Source organism: Ambystoma mexicanum, chromosome 4q, assembly GCF_040938575.1.
Source record: "Ambystoma mexicanum isolate Mex_15411 chromosome 4q, UKY_AmexF1_1, whole genome shotgun sequence".
Taxonomy (NCBI): domain Eukaryota; kingdom Metazoa; phylum Chordata; class Amphibia; order Caudata; family Ambystomatidae; genus Ambystoma; species Ambystoma mexicanum.
The window spans coordinates 500,261,930-500,281,907 of record NC_090928.1 but is presented as its reverse complement, the minus strand read 5'-3'; the positions used below and the strand labels follow the sequence as shown (position 1 = coordinate 500,281,907).

General features: G+C 42.9%; 1 long non-coding RNA gene across 1 annotated transcript; it reads left to right on the top strand.

Annotated features, from left to right (window-relative positions):
• Positions 1–13,540: 13,540 nt before the first annotated feature.
• On the top strand, positions 13,541–14,104 carry LOC138468536 (uncharacterized). Its single transcript, XR_011268311.1, has 3 exons — positions 13,541–13,634; positions 13,731–13,869; positions 13,993–14,104. It is a non-coding gene; the product is annotated as an uncharacterized lncRNA (long non-coding RNA).
• The last annotated feature ends 5,874 nt before the right edge of the window (positions 14,105–19,978 follow it).

Genomic DNA, 19,978 nt, shown 5'->3' with positions numbered 1-19,978 from the left:
TTTAACTGTGAAAGGCGGCTCTGAAAAGAGCCTTATTTTTTTTTTGATTTTTGTTATTTTGTATTTTTTTGGGTTTTTTACACATGACACACTAGAAGAGGTGGGGAAAAGAGGGGAAAGGGGGGGAAACCAACCACAGGGATAAGAAAGGGCAAGCTGAGAGAGGAAGATGTAGAGTGGGTTTTATTTAGGTAGTGAGCAAGTCTTCTCGTGCTCTGAGACGATAGTCTCAAAAGCACTGTGAAGTCGCTCCCCCCTGCAGAGTACTGTGTCACAGTACATACATACAACTGTGACCCTCGAAAGGTAAGGGTCATCAGAATTCTGTATGGCCTGTGAGGCAACTTGAGGAAGACGCTGTCCCACAGAGGTGTTCCTTGTGGTGACAGGATCAGAAACGGAGGATGAAGTAGAGGCAATCAACCTACTACGCTCTTTGCAAGGTACAACCTTGCGAATGGCCCCAGTGTGGATTGAGTTCAGGTGTCGCTTCATGGTCATAGTCCCAAAGCTATATGACCCATGCCTCCCGCGACTGAGTACCATTTTGCACTCATTGCAGGTGACATGGTTCGCACGAGCCTTAGGACCATTCCCATGAACGGTAAACAACCGCCACACCCAAGGGCGGGTAGAAGGGTTTTCCTCTACCTCATTCTCGTCATCCTCTTCTTCCTCCTCTGTATCCTCACTCCTGTTCCCCTCTTCAGGCCCTTCGGGAAATGCTGGTGGTGGAGGGGGTGGGGGTGGTGCTGAGGCAGATGTAGCACCAGGTGGCAATAGTGCAACCATGGATGTCATCGGCTTGGAGATGTAAATCTCAAAATCTGCAAAGTATGCAGCAAAATGCAGTGTGCTCTGTGGAATAGCCAGAAACACAATGAGAATGAGCTCTAGGGCGTGGTCTTTTATAAGGGTGCTTGTGCGCGGTTCGCGGACATGTGCGCCGTCCGCAAGACAGATCGAACACCAAAAAAGGTTCAAAAAGTCACAAAAACTATGTGGAAACTTAGGATTAGTATGTGGGATTTGTGGTATGTTGAGTTTTTAATGAGAAATATTGTGGATTACTTGGAAATGTACTTTTAAAGTGTTCGGGGACACGCACAGTGTCCGCATTCAGAACACGCGATCAGCGTGGGCGCGGTCACATGATTGTTTCATGAGCATGTTCGCTAAGGTAGCAGCCGTCCGCAGGACACCCAATGTATGGACATTGATTTGTGCATGCGTGTTGATGTTCTACGGACAGTGTTCGGGTCCTGAACTAATTAAAAGTGCGTCACACGTAAAACGAACAGTTACGGACAGCCGTTTGTTCTTATCACAGTTTAATTTACTTGTGCACACAACGGACAGACATAGCGTCTCAAGCACACCTCCATTTTTGTTTATTTACGAACAATTCAGGACACCACGAGTGTTCTTAGAACAGTTTCAACTTGCTAGCGAAAACTACGAACAGGCATAGTGTTCTTAAGACACCTCCATTTTCATTTATTTATGAACAGTTCAGGACACTACGAGTGTTCTTAGAACATTTTCAACGTGCATGAGAACATTACAGAGAGATATAGTGTCCTAAGGACACTTAAATTTTCGTTTATTTCCGGACATTTCCGAACAACCGCGCTGTCCGTGGACACCTAAATTGGTTTTACCGGAAAGAACTGAAAGTAATTACAACACAATATAAAAAAGTAACTTTATTTAACATATATAAACAATTTATGACTGAGAAGGTGGGGCAGAAACAGAAACAAAAACAGGAGAATTAGGGTTTTCAATATCAGTCGGATCAGGTGAAGAAGGGATGGAAATCTCATCAAAACGTTGTGGTCCATGGAGAGAGTTTGGGGTTAAATGAATGGGATATGGTGAGGGGGACAAGTACAGGTGGGACAATGGTATGTAGTTGGTGGTTTTAGGTGATCTTCCACAAAGTTCTTTAAATCCGTAAAATTTGCCATAAGTTGGTCCATTTTGTGGGTAATGTGTTCAAGAGTGTTATCCACCGCTTCTTTTTCTTTGGAAGTTGCAATTTTTGTATGGTCTGTAAAAAAAATGTATATGTTGAATGTATACAAAATAATATTTATTAATTGGTTTATATAGTAAAGTGTGTACCATTAGGTGGACTATCTTCTAACATTTTGTCTCGTGGGAAGTGCTCCTCTAACCAGTCCAGAGTACTACACATTTCTGTGAGAAAACAAAAAAGTAATATGTTTTTTGTTTCTAATATAGAAAGTTTATAAATATATGAGTAAAATGAAGTGCACTTACTATTTCTGGTAAGATATGTAATCAGTAGTCTATACGTCTGGTGTTGCTGTTAGTTGTGGAGTGTCTGTGAGGTAATTATGTTGGAAGCCACTTTATCTTCTTTTGGTATGTTCCATTTTAAAACATATTGTATTTAAATGAATGGTTAGTGTGTTACATATATGGGTTACATTTCTTAAGTATTACTACATATACTTTGTATGTGTGCTGCTTTGTGAATTTGTTAAATGTTCCTATGTTATGATATACAATTACACATACCCCCCCAGAGTTTTTAGGTGGTGGTACTGTTGTCCGAACATGTCAGCGGACCGTCAAATTCAGTAGAAAGGGTTCAGTATGTTCCATATTACATGTACATAAAGTCAAAGTTATTATTGTTAAGTTGTGCTACTAAAAAACTATGAAATTCAGTAAAAAAACTTTGTTAAAGGGACGTTATGGTTAAGTTGCGCTACTAAAAACCTATGAAATTCAGTAAAAAAAACTTTGTTAAAGGGACGTTATGGTTAAGTTGCGCTACTAAAAACCTATGAAATTCAGTAAAAGAACTTTGTTAAAGGGACGTTATCGTTAAATTGCGCTACTAAAAACCTATCAGATTCAGTAAAAAACTTTGTTTAAGGGACATTTTGGTTGCAAGTAAAACCGAAAAACCCCTGAAATTCACCAGTTATGGTAAGCTAAGCAACCATAACTTGCGCCACCACCGTGCACTGCTAAGACTAACACCCAGGACATCAAAGATGACATCACAAATGTCATTGATGACATCACTGATGACATCACATGTGCATTTACCTTTCATGAAAAGTCTGTACAAGGGATTCTTAGTGTAATGTTAATAAAAAAAGTGTCAAAGATTATTGGAATAAATATCAAGTGCTAAACAGTGCATTAAGATATGCATTGATATAAATAGCATTCTATTATTAACTTCAATCCAGTATACTAAGGTACTCATGTAGAAATATAGACATTGTGTGCAGCATACATGATGGAGGTGCAATATTCATAAGCTTGCCATGTTGAATAGTGAAATGATAACTGTTTTCATATTAGAGTTTTACGTACAGTGAAACCTGTGATAAGTAGGTAATAAAACCCACTTACTACATAATTGCATTATAACAGACAACTCTCAAAGAGACAACACCACATGCAAATATGAATATATACAAGGGAATTGAAGTAAGAAAAAAAAACAGCAATAGTAGCAGAAAGTGTTCATAACCTGATTACATTTATGTTGAGAAATGATTGCTCTGTTTCAAAGCTGTTACTTACCCTATCTATATATATCACATGATGTGCCTGGACCCTAAGGAAAATAGTGTGAGTACAACATATAAAAATATGAGCATATACAGGGAAAGTACAGTAATAAAAAACATCAAAACTATCAGAAAGTGCTGATAACTCTACTGATAATTTTAATGCACAGAAAGGATTGCTGTCTTTCAAGCTTGTGTCTTCCCCTATGTATATGTTTCATATGATATGACTGGACCCTAAGGGAATTATTGTAAGAATATACTTGAAGGATACGTCTACAAATATACTACCTTTTCCACTTTTAATTCCTTACTGTTACTGAAGAAAACCATGTGGACTAGATATGTCAGTAAAGGAAAAAATGGGGAGCCAGACATGTGATGTCATCAGTGATTTCATCAATGACATTTGTGATGTCATCTTTGATGTCCTGGGTGTTAGTCTTAGCAGTGCACGGTGGTGGCGCGAGTTATGGTTGCTTAGCTTACCATAACTGGTGAATTTCCGGGGTTTTTTGGTTTTACTTGGAACCAAAATGTCCCTTTAACAAAGTTTTTTTACTGAATCTGATAGGTTTTTAGTAGTGCAACTTAACCATAACGTCCCTTCAACAAAGTTTTTTTACTGAATAACATATATATTCCATTCAATATGCATGTATTTAATAAATAGTTTCAGTAATGAGGAATGGAAGCACATTGTGGCAACAGATTGGTAATTAGCAAAACCCGTGATCGTGAGTGGTGGTGACGGGGTGAATAACAGGGCAGAGCATATAACAATTGATAGTTACATTTAGGCATGACTAGATGTATAGTTACAGTTAAAGTAAAATTGAGACAGAATAAGAGACAATGTACCAAGGGAGACAAAGGAAAAGGAGAGTCAATTAGTTGAGTCAAGGGCCAAAAGAATTTGGTATGACAGCCTGTTGAAGGAATGTAGAAGAGGTGGAGTCTTACCCAATTGAGTTAAGGGGTGGACTTCAAAATGCTGTAAACTGGTGCTCCCAGATAAGGGCGCCAGGGGGGCTGGATAGCCGATCTGAAAAGTAGATAGATAGGGTTCTCAGAAGGGATGGGAGCCATGGACGAGTGGCTGATGTTAAATAGATATCAAGCAGGAGAGTTAAGGGTGCTAGGGTGTAGCAATTGGGCAAGTGGCCAAGGAGGGATGTCTTTGACGGGGCGTCTGATGGGAGGCTTACCGTTGGCCGGGTCCGGCGAGTTCGTTGCGTGCCAGCATTCTCAGAAATCCGTGTGCTGTGGATCAGCCCTACTTTCGGGAATTTATAAGAGAATGGCGCAGATTGGTTGGTTCATCTAGCGGTGTGATTGGTCTGAGAAGGCCGTCCCGCGGGTTGGGAACCTGTCATGGTTTGCGTCACAGGGGTGAAGTTTAGAAATATAGGGGAATTGCCCAGAACAAGCCTGATCAGGATTGGTACATGGAATGAAGTTACGACAATTGCGTCCATAATGCATGTGTAGGCAGAAACTCTCACAGGTTTATGTACGACTGATTACAGGAAAACATGGAAATCATGGTCACTATTTAATCCAAAAGTAACGGCGCGATATTTGCATATCAGCTTTGCTTCTTTCTGGCGTAGTTGTAGTTCTCTATTTCCGCCCCTTATGTCGGTTGATATTTTCTCCAGTCCCACGAAGGTGATGTCTCCCTTGTTGTCCCACTGATGTTCTTCCTGCCAGTGTAATGCCAATGGATATCTGGTGTCCTGGGAATGTAAGGAATTTAGATGTTCCCTGATCCTTGTTCTGAGTTCTCTTTTAGTACTACCAATATATTTGCGATTACATACACAGTTAATAGCATAAACCACAAATTTGGATCTACAGTTGATGTATTCTCTGATTGTATGTGTGTCACTGGTACTAAAAGTCACAGTCTTGGTCATTGTAGCAAATTTGCACATGGAGCAGTTTCCACACTTGTAGAAGCCCACTGGTTTGTTGCTGGTGAGCCAGTTGCCATCAGTTTTTGGAATAGGCGCCATGAATGATGGGCTAAGGATGTTTTTGAGTGTTCTGGCCTTGGTATAGGTTAGGATTGGCTTGTCTGGGATCTATGCCTTGATATCCTCATCTATTGATAAGATATGCCAATGTCTCGTCAGAAGCTTCTGTACTTGATGGCTATCACTGCAGAACTGGGTAATGTATCTTATTGGGCTGTCATTTGTTACCTGTTTACTGGTGGGTACCTTGGGAGTCAAAAGCGAGCTGCGTTCTCTACTGTTAGCCATAGGTATAGCTGCTTGTATTGATTGGTCCGGGTATCCTCTCTCATGAAAGCATCTGCTAAGTGTTGCACATTCGTTTCCATATGATGGCCGGGTGCTGCAGTTCCTTTTGGCTCTGAGGAATTCACCTTTGGGGATATTATTGATTACCGATCTTTTGTGGCAGCTGGATGCATGCAAGACTGAGTTGACTTCTGTCGGTTTCCTATAAATTGAGGTCATTAGTTCTGTGCCAGCTGGCGTGATAGTGATATCCAGGAAGTCAATGCTCACCTTACTTGAGGTCCCTGTTAGTTCAATCCCAAAATTGTTCTCATTCAAATAGCGTTTGAATGACTCAAGTTCTTCATCTATACCACACCAGATCATCAAGATGTCGTCAATGTATTGCATCCAAGTGTGGATCAGTTTGTTGAAGTCGTGGTTAGTGAAGGCGTGTACTTGTTCATAATGGTGCATAAATAGTTTGGCCATTGAGGGTGCATATGTCGCACCCATGGCTATGCCTTTTGTTTGCCTGTAGTATTGTTGGTCAAATAAGAAGACAGTATTGGTCAGTGAGAATTCCGGAAATTCTTTAGTAAGTTCCAAATGTGACCAGAATGAGGCTGATGCTGTTGTGAAGGCAAAATCAATGCCCTTTAGGGCTAGTCCGTGGTCTATGGATGTGTAAAGGGCTTTAACATCCAGAGTTACCAGAGTGTAGTCTTGGTTCCACACGATATCCTGCAAAATTTAGTAGCGCAATTTAACGTGGGAGGTTGGTATCTTTGGGACCTCAGGTGCCAGGACGTTGTTGATGTATTTGTTCAAAGGTTCCGTTACCCATCCTATTCCACTCAGTATTGGGCGTCCTTCTGGTATGGGGTCAAATATCTTGTGGATTTTAGGCAAAAAATAGATCGTCGGCATCCTAGGGTGTGATAGGTGTAGGTATTTCATTTCGTCATGTGCCATTTGGTCAGCAGGCTGCTGGCTTCCGTAGGATTTCATTTGTTGGGTTCTTACTTATGGTGTCGTAGCAACCAGGTTTAGTCAAATGGATGAGGGCCATTTTTGCATAGTCAGATCTGTCCATTATGACCATGTTGCCCCCCTTGTCAGCTTCCTTGATTATGATTTGGTGGTTGTCTTGTAATCTCTTGAGTACGAGTAGTTCGGGACTGGTAATGTTATCCTCTCCTCTTGAATGGTTCATTCTCATGCGCTCCTGTAACGCTTGGAGGTCTCTTGTGACCGCTAGGCTGAAAATGTCTATTGCATTGTCCCCTTGTAGGTTGGGAGTGAATTTGGATTTTGGTTTCATTGCTGGTATTTTCAAGTTGCTTTCTTCAATATTCAGTTCTTGCATGGTATGGTGCATGGTCTGTGTTTCCTTGTTGGGTGAATGATCCAGGGTTGTCAGGAGGTGGGTACATTCAAGATGTACCATATCTAAGGTGCTCAGTGGTACTGGTACAGGTTTGGGTTGTTTCCACTTGACTTGTTTTGAGAAGAATATCTTGATTTTGAGTTTCCTGATGTATTTGAATAGGTCGATCTGGGCATTCACATAGTTGGTTTGCTTTGCTGGAGCGAAAGAGAGACCTTTGTTCAGGATTTCTGAGTCATGCTCTGAGAGAATGTGTTTGGAGAGATTCGTCACTAAGTATGTTATCTTAGCGTTCGTTGCTGTAGCTGTGTTTGGGATCTTGTTAATCTGATAGCACTTTCTTGTTCTTCTTGGGCGTTTCTTGGTCCCCGCTCTCTTGCCTCTCTTGGCTCCAATCTTGGTGGGATATTTCTGCGGGTAGGGTCTAAAATTGACTTGTTTGTTATTTCGTTGTTGTTGTTGCTGTTGTGGGACTCGGTTTCCTTTCCTGTAGCGTTGGATCTCGTCCAGGAAATTGTAGCCAATGCTTCTGCTTAGTTCATGTTGTCTGGACAATCTTGATGCGGCCCCTTCCTTCTCTATGTGGGGTGCTGACCTTTCGGTCTCTGCTTGTGGCGTATCGGGTGCCTGGTCACAGTCTTCATTCTCTTCAGTTTCTTGTTCTGGTTCACTGTCTGCATGCAATGTTGCTGGAGAGCTGGCTGGGGAACTTCCTTTGGAGTTATTTCCTTGTATATTGTCAAACTTTGGTTGGAAGGTGAAGACTCTATTGTCTTGGTAGTCTCTTTGATCCCTTGCAATTTTTCTGCATTTTCTGATTTTGACTTCGTCTTGGTGATTTTGCAATATTTCGTACATGATTTTGTAGTTTTTTTCTTTATTTGCCGTGGGCGAATTGTTGGATTCAATGTCATTTTTTAGTTGATCTATCTGTAGTACTAATCTCCCATGTGCTCTATCAGCATGTTCTAGGAGTAGTTCCATCATTATTTTGGAACCCATGATGAGGTTTTCTTCCCATTTGGCCACCAGGTCGGCGTCCTCAGGGTCGTAAAGTCCGGGAAAATGATGATTCTTAAGCCCCTTGGGATTTTCTCTTGTTCCAGGTAAGTTTGGAGGGTAAATCTCTCCCAGAAGTTATTGATTTCCTTGGTACAAAGTCTTTCTAGTTTTACAAATTGTTGCCTGAGGTTATCCGGCACCCTTGGAGTGGGTGGAAATGCATGCACTGTGGATCCTTTTGCGACAAAGAGATTCTTCGTGTCAGTTTTCCTTGATTCTAAATAATCGGCCATGCTGGCTCGAGTGCTGCGGGGATCTGGTCCCTGAGTTGTAGTTTTGGCAAGGGTGGAGTTAATCGTGGCGGGACTCCCTTTCTCCTGCGCATCTCCTCTTTTCTTGTTTCCGAATCTGACCAGCAGCCTGGATCCTGGTTTGTTGAGGAACCAACTCCGGGGTTCCCATTTATTTGTAAGAATTGTGGGGATGACAAACTCTGGATCAGTTGGGCACTGGTAGGCTTTGGTGGTCCAATGGTCGCTGTTGAGCGATTTGATCAATTATATGGTCCAGTCAGGTCATAGTCATTAATTTGTTTATTTTTGGTTAGTTAGCACCAAAGAAAACATCATTGTAGAAATGAATGACAATTTTTTGACATGGTAACTCGCTACACAGCCGACGCGCATTTCAACCGAAGTCTTTTTCAAGGCTGTGATTTGGTGATGTTGTGATGTGCACCGTGAAGTGACTTAGTGATACCCATTGTTATTTATAACATATATATTCCATTCAATATGCATGTATTTAATAAATAGTTTCAGTAATGAGGAATGGAAGCACATTGTAGCAACAGATTGGTAATTAACAAAACCCGTGATCGTGAGTGGTGGTGACGGGGTGAATAACAGGGCAGAGCATATAACAATTGATAGTTACATTAAAGTAAAATTGAGACAGAGTAAGAGACAATGTACCAAAGGAGACAAAGGAAAAAGAGAGTCAATTAGTTGAGTCTCAGGCCAAAAGAATTTGGTATGACAGCCTGTTGAAGGAATGTAGAAGAGGCAGAGTCTTACCCAATTGAGTTAAGGGGTGCACTTCAAAATGCTGTAAGCTGGTCCTCCTAGATAAGGGCGCCAGGGGGGCTGGATAGCCGATCTGAAAAGTAGATAGATAGGGTTCTCAGCAGGGATGGGACCCATGGACGAGTGGCCGATGTTAAATTGATATCAAGCAGGAGAGGTAAGGGTGATAGGGTGTAGCAATTGGGCAGGAGGCTGGGGAGGGACGTCTAGGGGCGTTACTAGGGGAATCCAGACGTGGACCCCTTGCTCACTATTCTTAGAGAGGCACAGTCTAATGTCTGGCAGAGGGACCCCCCTTGTTAATTTGCATATTTAAGTAACTTTGGGTCTCACCCTAAGTTAGTATGGGAATCCAGACGTGGACCCCTTGCTCACTATTCTTACAGTCTGTTCTATTCTTGTATTATGTATATTATTATTATATATTATTATTATTATATTATTATATTATTATTATTATATTTTTCTATTCAGTCTATTCTGGCAGTCTAATGTCTGGTAGAGGGACCGCCCTTGTTAATTTGCATATTTAAGTAACTTTGGGTCTCACCCTAAGTTACTAGGGGAATCCAGACGTGGAACCCTTGCTCACTATTCTTAGAGAGGCACAGCTCCACCCTACTGATGAGATCCAACCAAACCGAAACACGTGCCTGGGGTTGCTGTTGGTACTCTTGTTCAGAGGAGAATTGCCTAGCCTTTTGGTTCTGAACTGCCCCAGAGCAGGACAAAGACTGATATGTTTGGGATATTTCTTCTTTGTGAAAGATAGTGACCTAAAGACTCAAGGTAAGTCCCACGTAACCAGGACTAATGTCGGGCAGAGGGACTCCCAGGACCCCCCTTGTTATTTGAAGAGAGAGTCAAGCAAAAGCTAAAGTTGAAACAAGTTTTCTTAGATTTTCAGAATCTCTTTGCGGTGGACTCATATGACTGTGGTCGCACAGAAATTCATACAACAACAACAATTCCCACGGACCCTGGTATGACTCCAGTGTTTGTGAATCAATACCACTTGCCTCTCACATCCCTGGAGTCCCTCACAGAAATAATTAAAAACCTTGAGTCCCGTGGGATAATTTGTCCAGTCCACAGAACCTTCAATAATCCGGTGCTGGGGATGTTGAAACCAAATGGCTAGTGGAGACTCTGTGCTGACCTGAGGGAGCTAAACGAATGGGTCCACACTTCCCGATGGCCTCTTCCCTACATTGACCAAGGGCTGGTCCAGATCCAGGGGTCAAAGGTATACACTGCCATTGACCTGAACAATGGGTACTGGACCAAAACTGTCAGTAGGGAGGACCAATACAAGTTGGCCTTTACCTTTGGGGAGCAGCAGCACAGATGGACCCGGACTCCCTTCGGATACATCAACTCTGGAAATTAATGTAATATCTTCTTGCATAAGAACATGCCCGACTTGAGTGAAAGGAGTAACCTGGCTTATTTAGATGATGTTTTAATCAAAAGCTCAACTGTGGAGGAACGCACAGCAGAGATCCGTTTTGTTCTGACACAGTTGAGGGCTGCCGGAGCAAAACTATCTTTTCAAAAGGCACAGTGGTGCAGGACCCGTGTACATTTCTTGGGGCATGAGATAACTCCTGAGGGTCTCTGTCCCCAGGAAAAGAAAGTAGAAGCACTTCTGAAACTAAAAGACCCCACACTCTGCTGGAGCGAAGGAGCCTCCTTGGACTGACTAATTACAGTAGAAAGTTCATTGAGGATTACGCAGAGATCACAAGACCCCCGATCCATCTGCTGAAGGGGGGGTCAAGTGGGAGTGGACTCCAGAACAAGCCGAGGAGGTAAGACATCTCAAAAAAAGCCTCTCACAAGCGCCTTGCCTAGCTTACCCTGCCAAAAACAAGGAGTTCTTCTTGGAGACAGGGTCCTCAAACACATGCTTGACTGCAGTATTATACCAAAAGCATGACAAAGTCAATAAAGTAATCTCCTATGCGAGGAAGACTTTATCCTCTGTGGAGGAAAAATTCAACGATTGTGAGAAGGTACTCCTGGCAATGGTGTGGGCATTGAAGAATTACCGCCCGTTCATCCAGGGGGATCACATCCTAGTGGAGACGCCACACCAGCCTCTGCAATATCTTCAAAGTCACAGAATCCAGGCCGGAAATGTGAGTAATTCCTGAATTACTTCCTGGATTCTGTCAATGCAAGGCTTTCCTGTGGAAGTCAGATATGGCCAAAACAAGAAGAGTGCTGTGAGACTTTGAACCTTTGGAGCCCCTCTTTTCCAACTCCTCCTCACCTGAATCTCCGGTGGAGTCCTTCCGTCTAGGCTTTCTGGGTTCCTTGCTCTTCTTTTGATGCAGATACGGACGTGACTCCCCTTAGGCCACCGTGACCGGATGGGGAACCAAGCCCCGTGAGCCCCCCGGGAGTCAGTCCCCAATGTCAGGGGAAAAGCCGTTGGGCTAGAAAAAACCCTGTTGAGACGGAGTCCTTCCATAGGTTTCAGGCAGTGAATCCGTAGTATAAATAGTCCAATGAAACTGAACACACTGTTCCCAGTATCCGGGAAAGGAGTCCTTTAGAAGTCCAGCTCCTATTACCGGTGGTGAAGGTAAGGAACAGAGATGAGAGGAAACGGCAATCCAAAAGGAAATGCAACTTGACTGTGGAGCTCGCAGGCGTCCGGAGGCCGGACAGAAGCACTCGCAGGCGTCCGATAGCCGGACAGAAGAGCACTCCGGGCATCCGATGGCCGGACAGAAGAGCACGAAGGTAAGACAAAGGAAAGAGCGAGAGATTGAGAGAGAGAGGGAGAGATAGGAAGGAAAGGAGAGCTGAAGACAGGAAGAGCCAGGACACGGAGAGAAACGGAGGGGAGATAGACAGAGGTGTAAGGCTTACCTCTCGGTGCACTTTAACAGAGACAAACCACAAGAAAATAAACCCACTAAGACGGGAACCACAGTGAGAAAAGAACAACTGTATGGAAATACAGGAAAACTGATAGTTTTACAGAATAGCACGAAGGCTCGGAAAACTAGCGTTGAGCACAAACAAGGTAAACAGATACAACGCACCGAAGCCTCGGTGCGTCCCGCGTAAATACGTGCCGGCGGACATATTGGGAGAAGCATAGACCGCTAAAGACGTTCCCAGCCGCCAGGCTAGGCACGTCTCCAGCGACTCCAGATCTTCCACGGGCGATGCATTACAAGTCCACTCGCGCAAGGTCTCGCTGACTTGCATGATTGTTCCAGAGAAAACTGTCTCAAGGCCGAAAGTCTTAAAACCAAGGACAACATGGAAGCGTACCTTAATTCCCACACAAAGTCTATGGAGAAGACAAGTGTGAGGGAATGCCCACTGTCTATGTGGATGGGTGCTCCTACCATGTTGACAACAACGGGGAAAAGGAATTGGTGGCCGCCGTGGGGAATGCATGGGTGAATGATGCCTCAGAAGTCTCCTCTGGGTACAAAATTGGTCCCCGTAGTAGTCAAGTGGCAGAGCTGACAGTTGTGCATCAAGCCATCTGCACTGCTGCCCAACACCAACTCCACAAACTGGTCATAATCACTGATTCAGATTATATCCAGAACGGGTTCGTGGAGCACCTGGTTAATTGGAAAACCAGAGGCATGCTATGTGCTAATAACAGACAACTAAAACATGGAAAACGAATACAGAATATTGATGATCTGGTCACCTCTAGCGAGACGACCATCTACTGGAAAAAGATCAAGGGTCATTCTAAAGTAGAGGGACCAGACAAAACTGGAAATGACTTAACTGATCAGCTGGCTAAAACCGGAGCCATCCAAGGGGATCTACTTGAGATCAAGTCCCTTTCGGGGGAAAAACTGGTCATTGCTATCACTAGGTCCCAGACAAATGCTCACCATGAACTTTCGACTGCCCAATGGAGTAAGGAGACCCCAGATGCTGATTTGATCATGGCTCAAAAAGAGGATCCAATAATTGGTAAGTTTTATCAACACATTGAGGACACTGAGAACTTCCCCTGACGGATACTGATTGCATGGGGAAAGAGGACCTCAGAGTGTTGATGAAATGTCCAAAAATGTTCCGAATCCAAGACGGTTTGTTGGTGAGAAGATCCATATCTGACTGTGACCAGTGGGTGGTCCCTACCTCTTTCCGAAGCCTGATGCTAAATCACGCCCATGATGCAGCCACAGCCGGTCATCGGGGGTTTCATACGACATTAGAAATCTTGCGAGAGGTTGCATATCACTGGCATAAAAGGGGGACCACACTAGCCTACCCGACGCATGTGCTCTCCGCACTATATACTCCGCAGACTGCACCTTTCAACTGTGCATGCTATCTAGTTACAGGATTTAATCCACATGTGAGTACATACCTCTATACTCCTCTCCCCATTTGGATAACCTCTATTTGTACTTTTCTTCACTTTTATTCTGATAAGTTCCCCCTTCCCTTTCAGTTGTTGTTTTTTCCAACCTGACCCGATGCAGTTACACCAAGGGCCCTGTTGGTTCCGCTCTTCAGGCATTACTGTTGTGGGCCCCTGAGCCCGTTTTCACGCCTGTATTTCTAACTTTTCCACAGCCTACAAAATTGAGGTAATTGATTTCCTAATTTATTCTCTTTTAAACAACAAGGGCAACTTTACTCAAATTTTGGAGTTCACTCCCATTATGCTTTTAAATTTAATTCCATTTTCTTTCATCTCTGCTTCCCCACAGGGTTAAACTGTTGTGAGGTTCTTTCGCCCTGAGGAAGGCAACTTTCAACTATGTAAAGAAACTATGGCCAGACAGGCGGCATTTCAGCCGAAACGTTGTTGTGATGATGTCAACTTTGATTTTTCTTGAAAAATTTGTTTGACACCTACACGTAGGCAGACCTGTCAGTAGGAATATTGGAGTTAGAGTTTGAGAGGATACGGTTGTTCTGTGTAGAGAAGGAAGAATTTTTTACCTTAAGAACCGTCAATATATCTTCTCTCCACTAGTACTCCATTCCTTTTTTATTTCTTCTTTGTGACTTTACAACAAAGAAGAACCTATTTTAAAAAATATTTTTTTCTGTTTCTCATAAAAAGAATAATTGATTGTTTTCTGTTCTTTAAACAAAATTGTGAATTACAACTGTGAGTGTTTTAACAATTTCTGTTATACTTCTTTGTTATTACAACCTTTATGCTCATCAGGATTTTCTTTGTCTAAATAATAAATATTTCAAATAACTTTCTAGAAATTTGCCCTTTTTGTTTTCAGAGAATTTCATAAAAATGCATGATACCAGAGTTTGGTACTTCCTTTTGCTGGGAGGCCTGGGGTGCTTGACACAACTCCAAGAGTGTTTAAGTCATTCCACAACAGGACTCTCCCAAGCACCTCATTTTGTACACTAACAGGTATCTTGACAGTCATGTTGTTGCACTAGATGAGCGCTTGTAGTCTAGGAAGCATTTGGACAGGGCCTCCAGCAAGCTTAGGGAGTCTTTTGGGTGCTTTAGCAACATCCTCAGCCTTGAAAAAAGATTCATCCACTACAGTAATGTTGGCCCAGTGTCTCTAATGGCAGGGGTCTCCTGACCATTTACAAGTACACTGTCCTTGCAATATTCTTTTGTGTTATCTGGAATCGAATTATAGCCATCTAAATGCTGCTGTTACCACAGACCCAGGGACACTAAATAAACACTAGTAGAGACTCCAATGGGGTCTTCAGCAAATACTTGAAAGTTACCACTTGTCACATGTACTTCTTCCTCTAAGGAGAATGCTAAGGAGACAATATGGGCCCCTGAAGGTTTACCCTTACATCTGGTATCCCCTTTCACAGGGTCAGTAGACCCACAAGCATAACATGTTCCAAATGTTTTGACAAATGGGGGTCTCTACTGACCTCCCACTGGTTTGGCACCAGAGGTTTCACTAGCCTGATTAATTTTCCCTGGTGGCTTACCCTTCTTATGTTTGGGGTCCACTTTTGGATTGGAGGTATTAGAATTCTCTTTGCCATCTTTCTTTTGCTGCTTCCCCTCATCCTTTTTCTGAGTTGTCCCAGAATCCTTGTGAGTAGCCCTGTTGGCAACCCACAAGTCAGCAGCCTTTGCTAACTTCTTTGGATCAATTTTCTTAGAGTCAGCCAAGTGCTATCTCAGCTCAGGAGAGCAGGCATCAAAAATAAATCCTAACAAAAATAGATTTCTCATTCCTTCAAAAGTGTCAACTCTGTAACCCTTTACCCAACCATCTACGTTTTTCAAACATTCACACACCCAGGTAGCCCAAGGGGTACCATCATGCATTTTGAGGGTCATAAACCTCTTAAGGTACTGGGAAGGAGTTTTCCCAAATCTAGCTATCAAAGCTAACTTCACATTTTCATACTCCAATCTTTCAATCCCCCCCCCTCCATTACAGCACCAGTTGCAACCTGGGGGAGCCTAGACAAAAGCCAAGGAATCAACTGATTCCCAGTGAAACCCTGAATCCCATTGTTATATTCAAAAGCAGCCAACTAATCTACAATATCAAGTCTCACCTCATACATACTCACAGCTGATTTAGGCTTAAAAAAACTCTTAGGACTGGAAGACCTGGACGACTCTGGGAGAGAACCATTTTCAAGAGACAATTTCTTCATTTCAAGTTCATGATTCAATTCCATTTCTCTGAGTTCTTGATGTTTACTTTCAGTTTGCATTTGAATCCTTTTGAACTATAACTCAAGTCTCATTTTTTCAAGAGAGACAAATTCTGGACTCAGTACTGGACTCAGTACTAGACCTAGTAGGGTCCCTGTGGTTAAAGCTTGAGGAGCTAAAGCAAGTAGGGGTTCAGTTGGGCTCACATCCTGAGACTCCTCTGACTCTTCTAACTCCTTAACAATATCAGAGCCTGGCTTTGAAACATTATCATCCTCTTCAACATTATCCACATTTGCTGGGGGGATAGGGGTTATAGCTCTACCTCCCAGTCTTTGATGATTCAACAATTTCTCAATCATTTCATTGTTCTTGCCCTTAACAGAGATAGACCTGACTTTACACATATCTTTTAGTTGATCTACTGTTAGAATGATCAGGTCTTCCTGTTTGAAGTTATCCATATCTGGCATTATAAAACAATTGCTTTTCTAGTGATGCTTAGCCTTGTGAAGGTTATTTGAACAAAAGTAAGAGTAGTACTCTCAACGTAATAACTATACTTTATCCTCACCGCTGTACACCAGTGTTAGGCAGAATTGCAGGCAGTACCCTCTGGGACCACTAGACACAATTAAGACTACAGGTGTTAGCCAAACCAACCTTTGGTATAAGTCTGTACCACACCGTATTTGGTAGCGAGCTGAGAAGCCAGGCCTATCTCAAGAGTGAATGTGAGCAGTACAAGTAGTTACACAAAGGACTTTCAATCACAGTGGTTCAAGTAAACACTTATACTCAAAGCTTCTTGTTAAAAACACTTATTAATGTATTACACAATCATTTAGAAATCATTTCACTAGGAGAAGGCAACTTAATATTATAAACCAATACACTTCAATACAAAATTCTAAGGTATTGAGACAGTTTGAGCTCCCTTGAAATCGGAGCCAAATAGCAGTTCAGTAATTAGAAAGGAGCAAAAGGCACAAGGTAAGTAAATTAGAGCATATATACTTTTTAGACAGTGCAAATAGTTTCAGTTCACCACAGGAGTTCAATGCAAGTCAATAGGCCAGGCCAAAGTCAATGGGCTTTTGTTCTGGATAGGAAAGAGCAGTTCTGGTATCAAACGGTAAAGTCTTTGCGAAAGTTCTTGGAAGCAGTTTAGGCGAAAAAGAATCATATGTGAGGTCACAAGCTGATTAGGCCTGCAAGTTGGGAAAGTTTCACAAACTTTCACCGCGAGTGTGGCGTTCTCTCAATCGGGTTGGCACAGTACCATTGTATGACGAAACAAATGCGGCTGAAGTCGGAGTTCCTGGCAGATCTCGCTGTTCCTGCGCCTCAGTCGTGGAGACAAGAGGGAGGATGTCGGGGACTCCTACACTGCACGGGATTGTCAAAGAAAGCAAACAAAATGGACTCACTTCAGTTCCAGTAGCTGTAGATTCAAGAACACAAACTGGTGTCCGTCTCCCTGGTTAATCCTAACAAGCCTTGAGAATGGTATCCAGGTGTCTTACGAGTTGATTGGTCCCACCAAGTCAAAGGAAGAAGCTGTCCTTGAAGGAGCTTCTCTGTCAAATGGAGTTTGGCAATTCAGACCTGCAGCAGTGCTTCACTGGGCAAACCAACGGTCCAGGAGTTGCAGCAGCTATCCTCTTCCAGCTCGTCTTTGGTTCTTTCGTTCCAGTGGTCGACTCTGCTTTCCAGTCCTGGAACCTCACTTTTTAAACATTTTTCTCCCATTCAGTCCAGCTTAGCTGTCACTCACCCAGCAGGGTGGCTGACCTTGCCGGACAGTCAGCCAGCTAATCACGCCAGAGTGCATTTGGGTCTCCTAGAAGACTAAGCACAGGGAGTTTCGGGCACCTCCTTCACTTTCTGCCCACCCCAGACACTCAGACACCAGAGGCGGTCTTCAGTCCTGAAGCCTGCCAAAGGCACACAAACAAAGGGACCAAATCTGGTTTGGCGCGCAGAGACAAAAACTAGAAGGACCTTTCCAAAAAGAAATGGCGAAAAAAGAAGACCGGATCCTGTTTAAACAAATGGGCTTAAGGTGCCATCTTGAAAAACATGGCTACCGTAATTTTTAGCTACCGGTGTTTGCGGTCGGGAAAAATCATGGTAGTTCGTTGTAAAACCGCTGCCACCAGCCTTTTCAATAGGAAAGGGTAGCATTTGACTGCTACATGAGTATTTAGACACAGGGGATACTATGCAACCCCTCTAGCACTCCATTGTAAGATTGTGTGTGCTGGGTCTATACATTTGGAAAGACTAGTAAAGTCAATTTCAGTTTACATTCTCTGGGAAACAGTAGTTTATCCCAGAGAAGGTATTTAAACCTTTGGGGAGTCTAAAAAGACAACCGTGTGTCACTGCACTGAGGGTGCTGTGTAACACACATGAAAAGATGCCTTATGGAGCTATCTTAAAATTCCAAAGTCAAAGAACACACATGTAAAACACACATCAAAATACATGAAAGAGTGGGAAAAAAGGCTCACACTCTTTCCAGGTAAAAAATCAAGTCCTCAAAAATCCAGCAAAGTTGTTGGGGGTCTCTAAGGTGAAGGGAATTAGCACATTTATGAGAATTCTCCCTAACACATGCTAACATTCACGATCACATCTAGATGAGACGCAGGCCAATTTTCACAATTACATCTAGATGTTGCACATACTAATATTCCTGATTCCATCTAAGTGTGGCACATGCTGCTATTCACAGTTCTATCTAAGTGTGGCATATGCTGACATTCACGATCCCAACTATATGCGACACAGGCTAATGTTCACGATTACATCTAGGTATGGCACATACTAATATTCCCAATTCCATCCATCTAAGTGTCGCACATGCTACCATTCACAGTTCTATCTAAGTGTGGCATATGCTGACATTCACAATCCCAACTAGATGCGACGCAGGCTAATGTTCACGATTACATCTAAGTGTGGCACATACTAATATTCCCAATTCCATCCTAGTGTGGTACATGCCAACACTCACAGTTCTCTCTAAGTGTGGCACATGCTAACATTCACGATGCCATCTAGATGTGATGCAGGCCAATGTTCACGATTACATCTAGATGGGGCACATACTAATATTCCCAATTCCATCTAAGTGTGGCACATCCTAACATTCACAGTTCTATCTAAGTGTGGCATATGCTGACATTCACGATCCCAACTAGATGCGACACAGGCTAATGTTCACGATTACATCTAGGTATGGCACATACTAATATTCCCAATTCCATCCATCTAAGTGTGGCACATGCTACCATTCACAGTTCTATCTAAGTGTGGCATATGCTGACATTCACGATCCCAACTAGATGCGACACAGGCTAATGTTCACGATTACATCTAGGTATGGCACATACTAATATCCCCAATTCCATCCATCTAAGTGTCGCACATGCTACCATTCACAGTTCTATCTAAGTGTGGCATGTGCTGACATTCACAATCCCAACTAGATGCGACGCAGGCTAATGTTCACGATTACATCTAAGTGTGGCACATACAGATATTCCCAATTCCATCCTAGTGTGGTACATGCCAACACTCACAGTTCTCTCTAAGTGTGGCACATGCTAACATTCACGATGCCATCTAGATCTAGCAGGCTAATGTTCACAATCACATCTAAGTGTACCACTTGCCAATATTCACAATTCCATCTGACTGGCATTTGCCAACCTTGATGATCCTATTTAGATGTGACTACAGGCAATGCTCATGATTCAACTATCATTCGCTATTCCATTTAAGTGTGGGGCATGCTAACCTTCACATTTCTCTCTAGATGTGATGCTGGCTAATGTTCACGATTACATCAAAGCGTGGCACATGCTGGCATTTAAAACTCCCTCAAGTGTGGCACATGCTAACATTCACAGTCCCATCTAGATGCGACACAGGCTCGTGTTCACGATTACATCTAAGTGTGGCATATGCTAGCATTCACAATTCCGTCTAGTGAGAAAATGTGCAGATAGTTTGAGCTTTTTTGGTTAGTGGGTTATATAACCTTTAACATGCTAACACGCACA